Raw genomic sequence first — 16673 nt, 5'->3', positions numbered from 1 at the left:
GGAAGGGGGGCGGTTATTGGGCCCCCACATTTGGTCAAAGTTTAGTGGAACAGACGTGGTCTTGGAGTCCAAAAGGATTAGAATAAGAACCTAATGAATTGATGAGGGAAAGCACCAGAACAGAGCAGATCTTCTGTAATTGGTATCTATTATGACATTTTTGTCATTATTGTTACTAAAACCATCTGCAGCCTGGCCAAAAGGCTTCTGTCTGGACACCAAATATCCCACACTCTATTGCTTCACACTGAGCCTGGGGAAGGAGTGGGAGGGAATGAGAAAAAGCATCCACATTTGGGAGTGTCTGGAGCCGGCTGGCAAGGCAGACTGTAGTGCATTCAGAGAGCTGAGTGATCGTCAAGGGGACAAGAATGGACAGTTCCTCAAGGAACTGTCAAGGGAAGTCCAGCAGTGAGGGTGTGATAAGGACTGGGGCAGGGTGGGGGACAGCCCAGGGACAGTCAGAAAACAACCTCTGCTCTGGAGCCTGGGGACAAAGGGGTGGGGTTTTCCCTCATCCTCACTTTCATGCAGCCGCGCTGACCACCATAGTAATATTAAGTATAATGATTGCTGTTTTTGAGTTCTGATTATAGCCAATCACTCAGGTAGGCATTCTCCATATATAATTATTTCATTCCTTATCTTAGATAGGAAATTACTTCTCGATAGTTAAACTGGTTTGTTCAGTGTCACTCAGTCAGCAAAGGAAGCTGAACCTAGAGACTTCTGATGCTAGTTTGGGCTCTTTTCACAAAGCCACACCGCCTCTCAACAAAGGAATGGCTTTTCAACTGTTTCAGACCAAGCTAAAAAGAGTATATGGTTTGGAACATCAAAAGACTAGAGCAGGAGCTCCTGACCATGGATCGTGGGCTATGAAGAACCACAGGCCTGTCTCCTGCTGCTACCCAGTCCATGAAAACCCAGAGGGCTTCAGGGAGAGGTGACCAGGAATCCAGCTGGCTGCTTTGTGCTTCTTCCATCCTTGAGGCTCTTCTTGGACACCATTTGGTAAAGCTTTGAAACTGCCATGGCTCCCACATATGTCCCTCCCCCAGGATGTTCTCAGGTATCCCAATGACATCCCTGCTTGAAAGGGTGAACTACTGAGAAATTGAGATGAGATCATAAAGTAGGCCTATGGCCTAAAGAATACCGAGATACTGGTTCTTTGACTACTGGCTCAGCGGTCCCCTACCTGTCTACTGACAGTCAACCTCCAGGGCTCTGAGGGAACCACTAGGCAGGGAAATATAGCCCAGGAAGCCACTATCACTTGGCAATTTCTTAAAATGGAGGAGATCTTGCCCCAGAATAAATAACAAGAATGGTACTTATTCTCATGAGAATATGCCCATTTGTTCATGCTGGAACTTGGTGTTGTATTTTTCAAATGACTTTAATATGACCATCAGTTATTCAAAGAATGCCTCTTGGGAGCCAGTTTTCTATGTGTGTGTGTGTGTGTGTGTGTGTGTGTGTGTGTGTGTACTATAAATATTTTGTATACACTCAACACTCACATTGAACATCCTTTATCTTACAATCACTAAAGTCCTCTAGAATTATATTTCATTAGCTTCTCCCCTTCCTTGCTACCATAATAGACTGTTTACTGTATAATACCATTCCCATTATATCACTGAGGACATGGAATTGGCCAGCAAATGTTTGTAACATATCCTTTTATTTTATTTTTTTAAGTTTATTTATTTTGAGAAAGACACAGCATGAGTAGGGGGAGGGGCAGAGCCTGCCATGGGGCTCAAACTCACAAAATTGAGATCATGACCTGAGACGAAACTAAAAGTCAGATGCTTAACTGACTGAGCCACCCAGGTGCCCCTGTAACATATCCTTTTAAAATATACCCTTTCGCGGTGCCTGGGTGGTTCCGTCAGTTGGGCGTCTGACTTCGGTTCAGGTCACAATCTCACGATTCGTGGGTTCCTGCCCCACGTCAGGCTTTGCTCTGACAGCACAGAGCCTGCTTGGGATTCTCTGTCTCCCTCTCTCTCTGCCCTTCCCCCACTCACTCTCTCTCTCAAAAATAAGCAAACATTGAAATAAATAAATAATAAACATACCCTCTCCTGAAAACTCTTTGTAAGTGCAAGGCAGGTGGCACACCAAGGCTCATCAAGCAAGTAACCAAGGAAAGTGAGATATTTTTAGCCCATCCTTTTCCCCTGCTGACCCCTGGCCCTGTTAACTCAGGCTGTAAGTGAAGGGCTACCAAGCTGCCCATCTGCTTTGTCAGTTTCAGACATGGAGTCTGGCCCTTGGGCTAGTGGTGGTACTTGAGTTTCACTAGCTATTGAGCTGGAAAGAAATATGTGGCAAGGAAAAATAGTACCTACGCATAAAAGCAGAAAGCTATCATATATATGTGTGTGTGTGTATATATCTACACACACATATATACATATATATGTATATATAGCTAATATAATTTATATGATATAATTATATTATATTATATTATATTATATTATATTATATTATATTATATTATATTATATTATATTATATTTAGTGCTCCCAAAAGAATTGTAGTGATTCCATTCTATCCAGACAGCCTTAGTAAAGGGCCTAACAGACAAATGCAACACCCAGATGCAGCCTCTGCCCAGTGAAACAACCAAGGATACAATGGGAAAGGCTCAGTTTGGTAGGAGAGGCTGACATCACTTAGGTCAAATCACGACATGCTTATTTAGAAGACCCAATTTCGTCCCTGTGGAACTCACCGTTTCTTGGCTGTTCTTGCCCAAAGAAGGATAAGGTACTGGGACAGAGGGAACATTGGACTTGGGAAAACAGGCTTGGCTGCATGTTCCGGATCTACCGCAGTGGTTAAGTCACACGCTTTCTCAGCCTCAATTTCTTCATCAATAAAATGGAATTCGTATCTTTCCCGTGGATATTCGTAGACTGTTGTGAGATACAAATCAGAGTTGTAATTTATAAATTATAAAATGTATAAGGCCATAGAAGGAAATTTCCCTGCACTACAACTGGAAAACTATGTAATAGCTTTCAGGTTTGGAGGCAGATACAGACAAACCCATGCCTCTAATCTGCAGGATGTGTATGCAAGTGTGCTCATCCTGTGTTTGGCAACATTTTATAAATAGTCATTTGTGGATATGCGCTGTACACATGCAGGTCTTTCCAGGGAGGATATAATGCCACGTAGGAGGTGCTAGAGACATGTACAATACTCCATGTGAACATAGAGACTGTTTCGAATGCATTTGTTACTATTTTGTTTTGGAGATTTGCATTTTGTCAGGGATAGGGAGGCAGGGATAAAAGCAGACAAGGAGAGAGAGAGAGAATATAGGAATTGGAACAACCCAGAAAATGACTTCAGGGTACACTTTTTCAGGCTAAATGTCTAAGGATCCTCCAACATGGCATATCCTAGGCCAAACTCAGCATTTTCCCAACCCTAGCCTGCCCATCCTTTTCTGTTCGCTGTGTCAGACAATGGCAGGACCAGCCACCCATTGTTCCAAATCTGGGCATCACCCTGGATTCCCCGATCCAGTTAATCCAAATCCAGTGACAGCAAATGTCTTTAAAATGTCCAGTCTCATGACTACACGTGGGGCCCTCTGTTGGCCTGAATTACCACAATCCCCTCTCAAAGCTCCCTGTTTTCTCCCTTGAATCCATTCTCCGCATTCTTGATTCCTACAACCACATCTGATCTCATCCCTTCTCTCAGGCTCCCACCTTCTTCTGTGAATGTATTTCTTGCCTTTCTCCCACACACATCCAGACTTTTCGGTCTTGCTTCCGAGTCTTTCCATATGTTCTTCCCCCAGCCTATAGGCACCTTTCCCCCCTTCCCCTAGGTAAGTTCTTCTCATCCCGGCTTCCAGAAAACCATCCCATTCTCGCAGAGTGAATTCAGAGTCCCTCTCCAGTGCTTCCTGTTCACATCCCTGTTGACAGGATCAAGTATGGAGAAACTGAATGGTAAGAATGGTAAGAATGGGGAGAACTGAATGGTAAGATTTCAAGACCATGAACACCTCTGAAGCAGGGCCCAGATCCTATTTCAGTTCTGTGGGTTGAGCACCCACAAAAGTGATTGAGCATAGGAGGTGCTTGATAACTCTTTGTTGATTTGGGTAGCACTGAACTGAAGTGGATCTGGTTTGGTTAGTCTGAAGAAATCAAAAGAGGCCTTGTTCTGACTCTACCCAACTCCAGAGGCATGCCTGCATTCCCCAGCCCAGCAAGTTGGTGACTGACTGGAGCTTTTCCATAAGTCAGCCCTCTCCAAAAAGTCATGAAACTTACTCCAAAGCTGGCCCAAATACGTTGGTTGCCCCCGTGAACCTGGCTTGTCTTCTCCAATATAATCCATCTTCGGAGGTTGGTGTTCATGGTCCTACACCCAGAAAGGGACTTGACAATAGTCCTAAAACCATCACTTCAACCTCTTGACAGCCCCATTGAATGTGTGTTTCTCAAATCAATCAATTAATGAATATAAATAAGGTTTTGACACAGGCCCTATGTATTCTGCAGCATAAAGGAATAAAATTGTTCCCATTCCTTCCAAGCTCTGTTCCTTGCTACTTCAGTGGGGCTTTGGGGGGGAGAGAGCATGCCTCTGCTATCAGTAAAGTATATGGATGGCCTTTGTGATAGCTATTTTCTTGACTTTTTTTTATGTGAGTGATAGTCTATATGGCCAAATTTGCCAGAAGTCAGGCCCTATTGTCTATATATATTGTTATATGAAACACAATCATTAAGATTTCTTGGGTTTTTAAAGTGTCACTTCACCTTTCTTACTGACCTGAATTGCCCATGTTAGGAGGTTGCATAATGCAGTAGCTTGCAAACATGGCCACAGGCCCTCATTTCTCCCTTTATTCCAAGCACTTTTCAATGTGACTTTTAGCTCCTTCCATCCAAAGGCAGTCTTTTTCCCCTTCCCTTGAATTGGTCTGGCCTTGTCATGTGCTCTACACAACAGAACACAGTGAAAGTGACAGTGAGCTAGTTTGGAGCCTAGGCCTCAAGAGACCTTTTGTGCATCTGCAGGACCCCTGCTAGTTCCTGCATGCAAACAAGCCCGGTCCAGCCTGCTGAGTGACACTGTAACTCCATTCCAGTTATCCATTGCTGCATAACAAGCCACCTCAAACTCAGTGGCTTCAAACAATTATCATTCATTTTCCTTACAAATGAGCACTTTGGGCAGGTCCTGGCAGAGACCGTTCATCTCTGCTTCACATGGCATTTGTTGGAGCAGCTCAAAGGCTGGGGGTGACTCATCTGGGAGCTGGTGTCATCTAGGTGTTACTCACTCACCTGTCTTCCGGTTGATACTGGCTGCCGGCTGGGATCTCGGCTGGGACTGTGGGCTGGACAGTCCTTGTGGCTGCTGGACTTCCTCACAGCATTGTAGGTGGGCTCCAAGAGTAAAGTCATGAAAGGAAGAAAATGGAAGCTGTCAGTTTCTCAAAGCTAAACCTAGAAATTGGCCCAGCATTACTTTTGACCTATTCTATTGGTCAAAGTTGTCACAAAGCTCTTCCCAGATTCAAGGGAAAGGGATAAAGGAGAAAACCATGATATCCCACTATAAAAAGGACATATAACACAGGATATATTGCAGTGGCCATCTTTGGAACATACAGTCTTCCATACCTTCGTACTCTAACCAACAGTTAACCAACTGCCAGACACACAAGAGGCCATCCTGAATCAGACACAGATACAGATACACACACACACACACACACACACACACACACACACATACACACACATCAGCCAACTGGCCAACTGGCTGCAAATGCATAAGCACACTCAACCACATTTAGCTGAACCTGACTCAGATCAGCAGGACTATCCAGCTGCCCTGACAACTAATACTGGCCATAGACTTGTGAGCATTACTAGATGGCTATCTTTGTAAGCCATCAAGTTTTAGGGTGGTGTGTCACACAGAAATCATCCTAGCTCCACCATCAACCAGCAAGTTAACCACTTTGCGCCTCAGTTTCCTCACTTGTGGATATACCTATGTCATAGGATTATAACTCATTAGTATTCAATGACATAACAGGACTTATGTGCCGAGCAAAGGGCTGGCAATGAATTCATATGTGACAGTTCCCTTCCCTTCCCTTCCTCACATATTCAAAGCTGTAATGAAGGTCACATTCTCATCACTCCCTATGCTGCATAAACCAAGGTCGTAGAATCTTGACTGTATGTCAATCTCAGTTCTGCTCTGCAGAAGGTGACTTTCAAAAATAACTCTCCTTACTAATCAATTAAACTAGTGAGAATTTTCAAAATCACTCAACTATTCCAGGAGAAAGGATAAAGGGCAGGACAAGAGGTGAACTGTATGATCCTCCTAATGAAAATTTCAAGGAGTCTTGGTTTATAAACACTGCAAAAATCCATTCTAAACAAAAACATCAGCTTTTCACTGTGACTTGGATATTAGCCAGCAATGAAGGAGAGATTGACCTGATTTAGGGTTGGTTGCACAATATGAAAAGTGATTTTTTTCCCTTTCCCTAGACCTAGAGCTAATAGCTTTGTTTGTGTCCCTGATCAACAGAACGTTGTGCTTGTCCCCTTTAAAATCGTAAAGTGCACAAATGGAACTTTGCTTATACTTAACTTCACATGCACTTTGGAGCTACTGCAGTTGACATAAACTCAACTAAAGCAAGGGGTCCAGAATAAATCCATCACATTCTGATACTCTCTGTGCCTAAACTCCCAAGGGGAAGGAAGTGGAAAATACAAAAGCAAACGATGGTCAGTTGTCTCAACTTTTACCCCTGAGGATAAAAACATAAGCCTATATTTGCAGGGGAATTTGCATTCGGCAGAGGGCTGCAGGTGCATGATTTCCTTTTAACCTGTACAACAGCGCTGTGTGACAGCAGAGTGTTAATATTCTCCTTCTGTAGATGAGGACAGTTCTGTGATTTGACTACTTGTTTAATGGTCACCAAACTTTTAATGAACTCTCAAACTGGGGAGTTGGTTAGAAATTCAGATTATAAGGTTCTATCTCAGAAATTTGGACTTAATAAAGTGTGGGATGGGGCTCACAAATTGGTATTTTGAACAACCTAGATGGCCCGCTGATAACATTGCCTCAGCCTGATACTCTTCGTACCATGAAAAATCAAAGGATGATTTTTAGAACTCATGCATACAAATAAATCCTATTTTTTCATGGCTTGTTACTCTTGAGAATTTGGAAATACCATGGGTCACATCATGCCCTCTTGAAACATAACTATTACCTTCAGTGAAAGCCTCATAGAGCACAGTTAATGCATGAGGTTGGTGCTTGATCTGACTGCCAACACCACAGTATTTGGCTTTGGAATGCAGATTTTTTTTTCCAGTAGATTTGTCTTCCTAATTATGTCTGACTTCAGATAACATTAAAATTAAATTGCTTTTCCTTTTTCTTGGGCTCACACCAGGGCAGGGAAGAAGTAAGGAAAGCTGCTCCTTAAGTGTGCTAGATGGCAGAAAAAACAAATGACCAACTCAAAGAACTATAGTGATTATCCAGTCCAGCTTCTCGTTGACTGAGGTTGAGAAACAAAGGAATAGAAATATGAAAGGCCAAGACAATCCAGCCTTGACCAAAATAGTACCCAGCCATACATTATATAGCCCAATTGGCATTTGAAACCTCTGCGAGGGCAGTCTCAAGTTTTTCTTCTCAAAGTTAATCAACACTCTGCCATATTTGCCCACCCTCTCATGGAGCTAATAACTCAAATGAGATGCTAGCAGCCATATAGCATAATTATTCCTATAGGACACTGTGTTGTACCTTTACAAATTACTATTATTGAATAGATTATTTCTTGAACTGGAAGTTTCTACCCCTTTGTAAAGCTATCTTACTATCTGAAGATATAACCATAAACTATTCTTATTGTCTTTGCACAGTAGATGCTCAATAGCTGTTTGATGGATGAATCATTGAACGAGGGTAAGGCAAGAACCATTTGGATGATCCAGACAGACTCACGTTAAGGGGAAATTCTAGAGAAGAGATAAGCAATAACAATTAACATCAAGTTGAATTAGATTAGCCAGAGAAAAGGGGTTTCAATGTTCCCTGGAGTTTATCAGGAAGGGTCTTGATGTTATGAGAACATCTAGAAAGCATAAGGTTACCACCACTTCCTCAGCATCTTGACCCTAGGAAGCAAAAAACGAGTTTCGCCTACCCAGTGGATCAGGGGGCATCCTACTCAAAGAGGTCCTCACTCTGCTGTGCATGTTAATGTGCACATTCACATTTTAAAGTACAAAGGGCTTTTGCCTTGATCCAGTGGCAAGGTCTCCAAACTTCCCTTGTTGCAACCCACCCTATAAAGCCTTACCCAATACAAAAACTCTTTCTTATTTTTTTATTTTTTATTATTTTTATTTTTTCAATATAATTTATTGTCAAGTTGGCTACCATACAGTATACACAGTGTGCTCTTGGTTTTGGGGAGTAGATTCCCGTGATTCATTGCTTACATACAACACCCTTCTTTAATTTCCCATCAATGAAAGTCATGCAGCAGAGGCTAACTAAATGCTCGCCAGTCCCTTTTTCCCCTCATGGGAATACAGGAAATCTACATTTCCTAGATTCCCTTGCAGTTAGGGTGGGACGATATGACCAGCTTCTGTCCAAAGGAATATGAAAATAAATGATGATTGCCACTTCCAAGCCAGGTAAAATATCCCACAATCATCCACATTCTATAGCTTTGCTCATCAGTGACGAAAGCTGAAGCCCCGGTGGAGAACATCAGAAAAGCCATAGGAAACATGGGAACCACAGGACAAAATGGGTCTAGACCCCCATTCAACACTGGAGTAGAGCCCTCAGAAGGTGTATCTGATCTCCAGGAAGCCGCAGCACAAGGGAGAAGTAAGCCTCCGCTAATATAATCCGCAATGAGGTGTGGGGGGTGTTGGTTACAACACACAGTTTGTGCTAACTAATATGGGTCACATCTTCATGACTCAAGAATTGAGTCTATAATAGGCATATGTATCAACCAATACAAAACAATATAATCAAAAGATGAAACAATCTTTGTGGAATTTTTTTCTCTCCTGGAGAAAAAGGAGATTTAGTAAACTACACACACACACACACACACACACACACACACACACAACAGAGCAAACTGAAAGTCACTCCCTCTATTTTGTAGAACTAAACACTTTCTTTGTCACGCTTCTGTCTTGTTTGTATCTGAAACTGAGTCAGTTATTTATTTTTGTGACTATATAATCAAATCCAATCAATAAAAAATTTGAACTGCTGTCTGTTATTAGCTTGGATCCACTGGCTTTTTCTTACAGATGCTCTTTATTTGAAATACTCATCTTTGTATCAGACTCTTGGTGCCTCTAGGAGAAAAAAAAATTATCACTAGGTTTAGTAATACTTACTAAGCATTTACTTTGCATCAAAGACACTGCTAGCATTGTCACGAGCACCCTAGGAGGTAGGTCCCAATTGACAGGTGAGAAAATGGAGGCGGAGAAAAGTTCTACTTGTTTCCTAAGGCCACCTAGATCATAAATTATTTAGGCAGATTAGGATCTGTTCCCTCGCACTATAGAATCTGCTCTCTTAACCACCTCAGCTTATTTTCTTCTTTGATGAGGGTTTGTGAGCTCGTTTTCTCAGGGTTGTCTGTGACTGTCTCATAGTAACCACTTTCCTGGAGACAGAACTCCAAATTGGCTGTGAAGCCAGTTACTTTAATTATGCTCTGGTCACCTTCCTAAATGTACCTCTGAATTGGCCCTTATTTTATTACTCTAAGCTCTACATATTTATGAACGTAACTGAGGTTCTTTTGAGTTATGAATTCTTCAAACTTTTCCAACTATTTTTCAAAGGCTTGGGGCTACTCATACCCCTTAATGACTTAAAGGGAAATTTTCCTTCCATTACAAATTTCAAGCCTGCTTACCTTTTTAAATATTTAATATTTAGGTATTATAAGAGCAACAGGACTATTTGATGTCCTAATTGCCTCAGGCCTTGTTTTCAATGCCTTTGTAGCAAAGGGTGATGCCAGAAGTAGCATCTATCCTGCTGCTTAGTTTAAAGAGCATCCAGACAGCCTGTCTGATGTGGGACCCAGGGTTGAACTCACGGGAATATGAAGGTGCAGACTAACCACCCTGTGGGAGTCATACCCTGCCCCCCTCTCCCCACCACCTCCAAACACACACGCACACACGCACACACACCTGCTGGTAAAATGAAATCACAACACACATCCAGGGCAATCTTAAAGAGAAAAGAAAGAAGGGCAGTGTGAGGCACAATCCCCTTACCTACTTTTTCTTTGTTACTGGGGATTCCGCCGACTGATGATATTTATAGGTAAATGTACATCCGTCTGTCCATTTGTGTGTGTCTGTACAGAATGAGAAAATGGGGCTTTAGGCTAAAGTCTTGAAACACAGATATCACTTTGCAATGGTGTCAACTTTCAAAGGAGGGAAACAAATCTATTCGACCCTTAATCCCTTCACCCACATCAAGGTGTAAGATTGCACCATTAGAGACAAGTAAGCTATATGTGTGTATATGTGCATGTATGTATGTATAACGTAGATATATGGATAAATATGTATCCTATTGGTTCTAATTCTCTTGGAAGCCATGATACAAAGGGAACTGTTAATAACGAGGCTCAGACAACAAGCTACTGGGACCAGCCTGAGTAAATTGGGATGCATGATCTTCTTCATCAAAACCCAAGAGTTGGAGGAATGTGGAAAAAGGATTAGAAGTGCCAGGGAGGAGAGGGGAGAGAGAGAAGTCTGAGAACACTCCTTTTCCCTGACCATGGCCTCCTGCCTGGAATAAGCCTGAAGTGAAAGAAAGGGAGAATTTTTTTCTAATGTTTATTTTTGAGAAAGAGAGAGATAGTGCGAGCAGGGAAGGGGCAGAGGGAGAGGGAGACACAGAATCTGAAGCAGGCTCCAGGCTCTGAGCTGTCAGCACAGAGCCCGACGTGGGGCTTGAACCCATGACATGCAAGATCATGGCCTGAGCTGAAGTGAGACGCCCAACTGACTGAGCCACCCAGGTGCCCCAAAAGGGAGAATTTTTTATTTTATTTCATTTCGTGTCATGTCATGACATGTCATTTTATTTACTTTATTTTATTTTTTAAGTTCATTTATTTTTGAGAGAGAGAGACAGAGTGTGAGTTGGGGAGGGGCCAGGAGAGAGAGGGAGACACAGAATTAGAAGCAGCCTCCAGGCTCAGCTGGTCAGCAGAGAGTCCAATGTGGGGCTCGAACCCACAAACTGTGAGATCATGACCTGAGCCAAAGTCGGACACTCAACCAACTGAGCCACCCAGGCGACGCAAGAAAACTTTTTATTTTAAAACAAAATTTGAGTTTTAACTATAACATAGGATCAGAAATACTAATTTCCATCCGGAGATGATGCTGGCACCTTGAAGCGATGAGGGAACCATTTGAGTTACTCTGGCTTAGACAGAAAGGTCATAGGGCACGTCTATATTTCACTGGGTGAAGACAAGAAATCAGTCCCACAGAGTGGACTTCGGAAGTCAGTAGAAGAAAAATGCAGGTGACTACCTGACCTCCCTCCCTGGTTACGTGTATGCATATGTCCTTCTCCTTAGTCGGAAGTCCACCTGAGTTAAACCCAGCTACCAGCCCCTGCAGGGCAAAGTCGCAGCCCTGGAGCCCGGGCACGTGCCTCTATTCTCCATACTCCAGGGACAGCTCAGGTGGGTTCCATGACCTGGGATGAGCTCAGCCACAACTTGGTATTTTGGCACTCAGCATCAATTCTGCTCATACCCCAGTTAACATGATTAGCCCTCAGGGTATATAACTGCAAAATCTGTTGAACACATTCAACACATACTTTACACATTCAGTATGTATTCATCAAGCATCGGCCTGTGTCTAGTGCTCCTGGATAGAGGTACAAATACAGAGCTCTGACTTCAAGAAACTTGCAATCACATGTAAATATACATACATACATATATATATATATATATATATATATATATACACACACACACACACACACACACACACACATATATATGGAATACATATTCATATATATGAAATATATGATAACTGTCATAAATTCTTATATTCAATATTAATCCTCTTATGTATCTTAGTCAATATATATTTTAAATTCTAAGAACTCTGAATTTGACTTACTTGCTTTTCCAAACTTAACCCTGTAAGCTCTGTTCCCGACTATAAAAATCAGAGCAAAGACTAGTTATGTGGTTTGAGTGAGAAACCTAACATAAAACACCACAAACTTTAGATTAGGAAGACTTTTCTTTTAGTAGAGCTTAGAATATGTGCAAAACCCTTTTATTATGTATAGTACACAAACACACACAATTATTATATTTAGATTTTTCAGGTTGCATTTACGTGATCTACTTTTTTTCCCTAAATACTGAAAGAGGGCCTAAGGACTGAAATAAATTGCTCTTCCTAAGATATGGGAGTAGCACTGAAATTATCCTTTTGAAAAGCAGAGGACCAGATGGCCAATGTATACAATTCTTTGAAAACACTTAATTCTACCACTGAGAGCTCATGAAATGGCCTCAGATTTTCTTTCAGGAAGTGAGAGAAGATGAAACCAAGGGCTAATATTCTTAAGCACAAGATCTATGCGGCGAAGGAGGGAAATGAGGGGCCAAAGCTTTGTTCTGAGCTACAAAGTTCAAATGGCAGTCAATGAGGAGAGGACCAGAAGCAGATAGGGAGGTCCCCAGGGCTTCATATCAGATCTGAATGAGACCTCGTGGGCTAAGCCGGGCAGAAGGGACATTGTCCTAACCGTGGTACGGGCTTTTAGCACTTACTGACGTATTTGGGGGAACAATGAGCTACTGACGCACTCAGTTCCCTGCCACCTGCCCCTTGCTGTTCCCAGTAAGCTGCACTTTAGTTCCTGTTACAGCCAAAGCCAGCTTCCTTGTCACGGAAGCCTTGCTCTGCACCAGCGTTTCCAGAATTAAATCTGAGACCATCCAGAGACTGATTTCATAAAGGAAATGGGAGTGGGGGGTGCTATTGTTTTACCTAAAACTAAATGCATTTCCTTGCTCCCTGCCTGGCCGTTGGTTATTGTCCATAAAAAACCAGCAAATTTCCTTGAACGGATCTTTGCTTATCCCCTGTGAAGCCTCACTACCCCTGCCCCAAATAAACCAAATTACCCTCAGCCAGCTCAATGCCACTAGCAGCTGGCCCTCCCCCCATCACCATGTCTCATGAGAGTTTTCCAGCCTTGATAAGCCTTCCTTCCCTCAGAATTCAGTTAATTCACCTTTTCCCCCTCAAGGATACACATGGCTTCTGTCTCACAGACTATCCTTGGCACATCACTGGCCCACGCCTGTTTTGTACCACCAGAATCTCCTGAACTTTATCAGAGATGATACAGATGTAATTAAACCTGAATTCTACTCTCTCCTTGTGACAACTCAGCGGACAATTAATGATGATAAAAGAGCCTGCCAGCTGCTGTCTGACATACCAATGTGAGCTTCCAGCTCCAATGAAGATGGAGGGTGAAGGGCAGGTCCCTCTGGCTCCATTTCAATCTGTCTTTTATCTCACACTGGCTAAAAATTAACACTCACTTTGGGGAAATTTAGACTCTTTCTTCTCCTTTCTTAAAAGCACCAAATAGACAATCTGGGGTAATGCAATGTCTATGAGATAAACAACAACGCTTCCGGGAAGAGTAATTTAAGCTTTATCGCCAGGGATTGTAGATTCAAGCCTAAAGCCAGAGGAGCAGGCCCTTAACCACTGACCCAGTAGAAGAGAGGATGTGCCCACCACCTTTTGGTCATGGTCATGGGAACGTATCAGTTGGGTATGGAGGAATTTTCATAGGGAAGACACTTCGTGGGTTTTTCCACAACAATGCTGTTCCCCCTGAAAACCAACTTTGATGTCATTTGTCCCTCTCTCTCCAAAATTTCAGCTTCGGTCACGACTGCAGCCTGGTGCAATAAAATGTTTGGAGCGAGACCAAGGCTTGAGGGAGACATGGGCTGTGGAGGGAGATGACTGGAGAGAAAATAATCAAAACCAGGAAGATGAGAGGGAATAAGAGAAGCCTGTTCAACACTCAGCACTTCACACGTGCTGAGGCTCCGTGGCAACAGAACAGCGCTGCTGGCTTCCCGCGTTGCTCTCTGTTTAACAGTTTGGTGTTTGGGGGACTTGAGAATCCATTTAGACAATTCCCAGAAGAAAAAATGCAAATGACTCATAAACATACGAAATAAATGTTCGACATCACTTGTAATCAAAGAAATGCAAATATAAAACAACAAGATAGCGTTTTCACCTACCAAATTAACAGAGATTAAAAGGAATTCTAGCCGTCAACGGAGGTGGAGAGATGGCCCATGTCTCCTTGCTGCAGTGCTAATTGGTACAACCTTTCTCCTGGGCAGTTTTGCAATAGGTAGCAAAAGTCTTAAAAATATTTATACTTCTTGGCCCAGTAATTCTCCTTCTAGCTTCTACCCTAAGGACATAAGCAGCAATCTGAGCGAAGATACGAAGATACGTACTAATGTATCATTGGGATGTTGTTTACAACAAGAAAAAGAAAAAAAAGTAAAATGTTATTTTGTTATTGAATATATAATATAAATAGGAAATACACAAATATAAAAATAGATTACAACACTCCTTCACTAATATTGTGCCACAGATGATATATTTTAAAGACTATTGATATAATATAAACCAAAAACACCACTAGTGTATATATAGTGTGATCTTAGTTTTATGAGAAAAAGAGAGAAAGAAAATACATCAAAATATTAACAGAAATTATTTCTGTATAGGTAATTTCAGTGCATGTTTATTTCTTTTTGATACTTTTCTGTATTTTCAAAGTTCCCCATAATGCACATATGCTGATCAGAAAATGTAAGCAGCGTTTTAAATGTGTAAATAAAGAATTAAAAGCACATTAGTCAGTATGGGCTTTGTAACAAACCCCAATGCTCAGTCGCTTGAAACAATAAAGCCTTGCCAAGTCCACTAGAGACTTGTCCCCACGTTGTCTCACTCAGGAACAAAAACAAATAGAGCCTCCATCATTGGAAGCGTCATGGTCACCATGACAAGGGCAAGGAAATGTGGGAAATTATAAACTGACTCTTGCTGACTTTCATCCAGAGGTGATGCATGTCACTTCCACTTATGCTTCATTGGCTGAAGTCAGTCATATGATGAGTCTTTTCTAACACAGACTGAAAAGCTCAATCCTACAATGTGCCTAGAGGGAAGAGAATCAGAAACATTTGTGAACAGAACCAATATTTACTACCCCCCAAAAAAGATCATTTTTTTTCTTAAGAATTAATTAGATGTCGGACTGAAAGTCTTTCCTCTCTGCTTCATTAGCCATCAAGATGTGACATTATGCATCATTCATAAAACCCTGAACAACTTGGTTCTGCCTATCAATTCAGCATACAGAACTTAGGTTATTTGAGAGACGTCACTATTGCAGGCAAGAGGCTATTTAAAAAGGTAAACAAGCTGCAAACATACCAGAGCTACACGACAGAAACATCCTTTCTTTCCAGGGCTCATGGAGTAGCCAGGGGAATGTCAGCAGTTTCCAGCCAGCATTCTAAACACAGAAAAATCAAAATAAGCCATGTTGGAAATGTCTCCCACCTTTTCTTCAATGTTGGAGAACAGGGCATATATAAATATATATATATACGTGTACACACACACACACACACACACAAGTTGTTAACCCAGTCACTGGGAACATTTTTCTAGTCAATATAACCTGTTTTCTTTTTAAATCTGTACTCTGCAAATATAAAAGATGAGAACACACCAATACCAAAACACAACTACCAATGTTAAAGAAAATACCATTAAAATCCCCTGCACATACACTTTATCATACTCCATTAAGTACCATTTTAAAATGTTTTTGTGCTAACAAAAAAAACTAATATGACTTTATGAATAACAAAAATGGAAGGCAACATCATTTGGACATTAATTCGCATTTGTTTTTTGAGATATATGTTTTTACCATGTTAAAAAAGAAAGCTAATTACATAGGTAGGGGCACCTGGGTGGCTCAGTTGGTTAAGCGTCCAACTTCAGCTCAGGTCATGATCTCATGGTTCGTGAGTTCGAGCCCTGCATCGGGCTCTGTGTTGACAGCTTGGAGCCTGGAGCCTGCCTCTAATTCTGTGTCTCCCTCTCTCTCTCTGTCCCTGCCCCGCTTGTACTCTGTCTCTGTCTCGCTCTCTCTCAAAAATTAATAAACATTAAAATTTTTTTAAAGTTAATTACATGGAATGTTAGCTTGTAGCTTGCATTGATAGACCTCTCTAAAGGACTCAGGTAATGATAGAAAATCCCATCCAACCTTAGAATTATCATAGAATCTTTTCATCACCCACTATATAACTAATTGGTCTTCAAATGTTATAGATTCTAAACTTCCTAAGTATGTGTTTATCTAATTTTTCTCTCCATTGACAATTACACTCAGGGCTTCTTCATCTTTCACCTGGGCTATTGCAATC

General features: G+C 41.7%; 1 long non-coding RNA gene across 1 annotated transcript; it reads left to right on the top strand.

Annotated features, from left to right (window-relative positions):
• Window positions 1–717: 717 nt before the first annotated feature.
• Window positions 718–15077, top strand: LOC147572663 (uncharacterized). The gene is made up of 2 exons (XR_015246153.1): window positions 718–1014; window positions 14075–15077. It is a non-coding gene; the product is annotated as an uncharacterized LOC147572663 (long non-coding RNA).
• Window positions 15078–16673: the final 1596 nt, after the last annotated feature.

The sequence above is a fragment of the Puma concolor genome, chromosome E4 (genome assembly GCF_028749965.1).
Source record: "Puma concolor isolate L17-30 chromosome E4, mPumCon1.1.hap2, whole genome shotgun sequence".
Classification (NCBI taxonomy): Eukaryota; Metazoa; Chordata; class Mammalia; order Carnivora; family Felidae; genus Puma; species Puma concolor.
The sequence above is the reverse complement of the archived record's forward strand: the minus strand, read 5'-3'. Positions and strand labels throughout refer to the sequence as shown.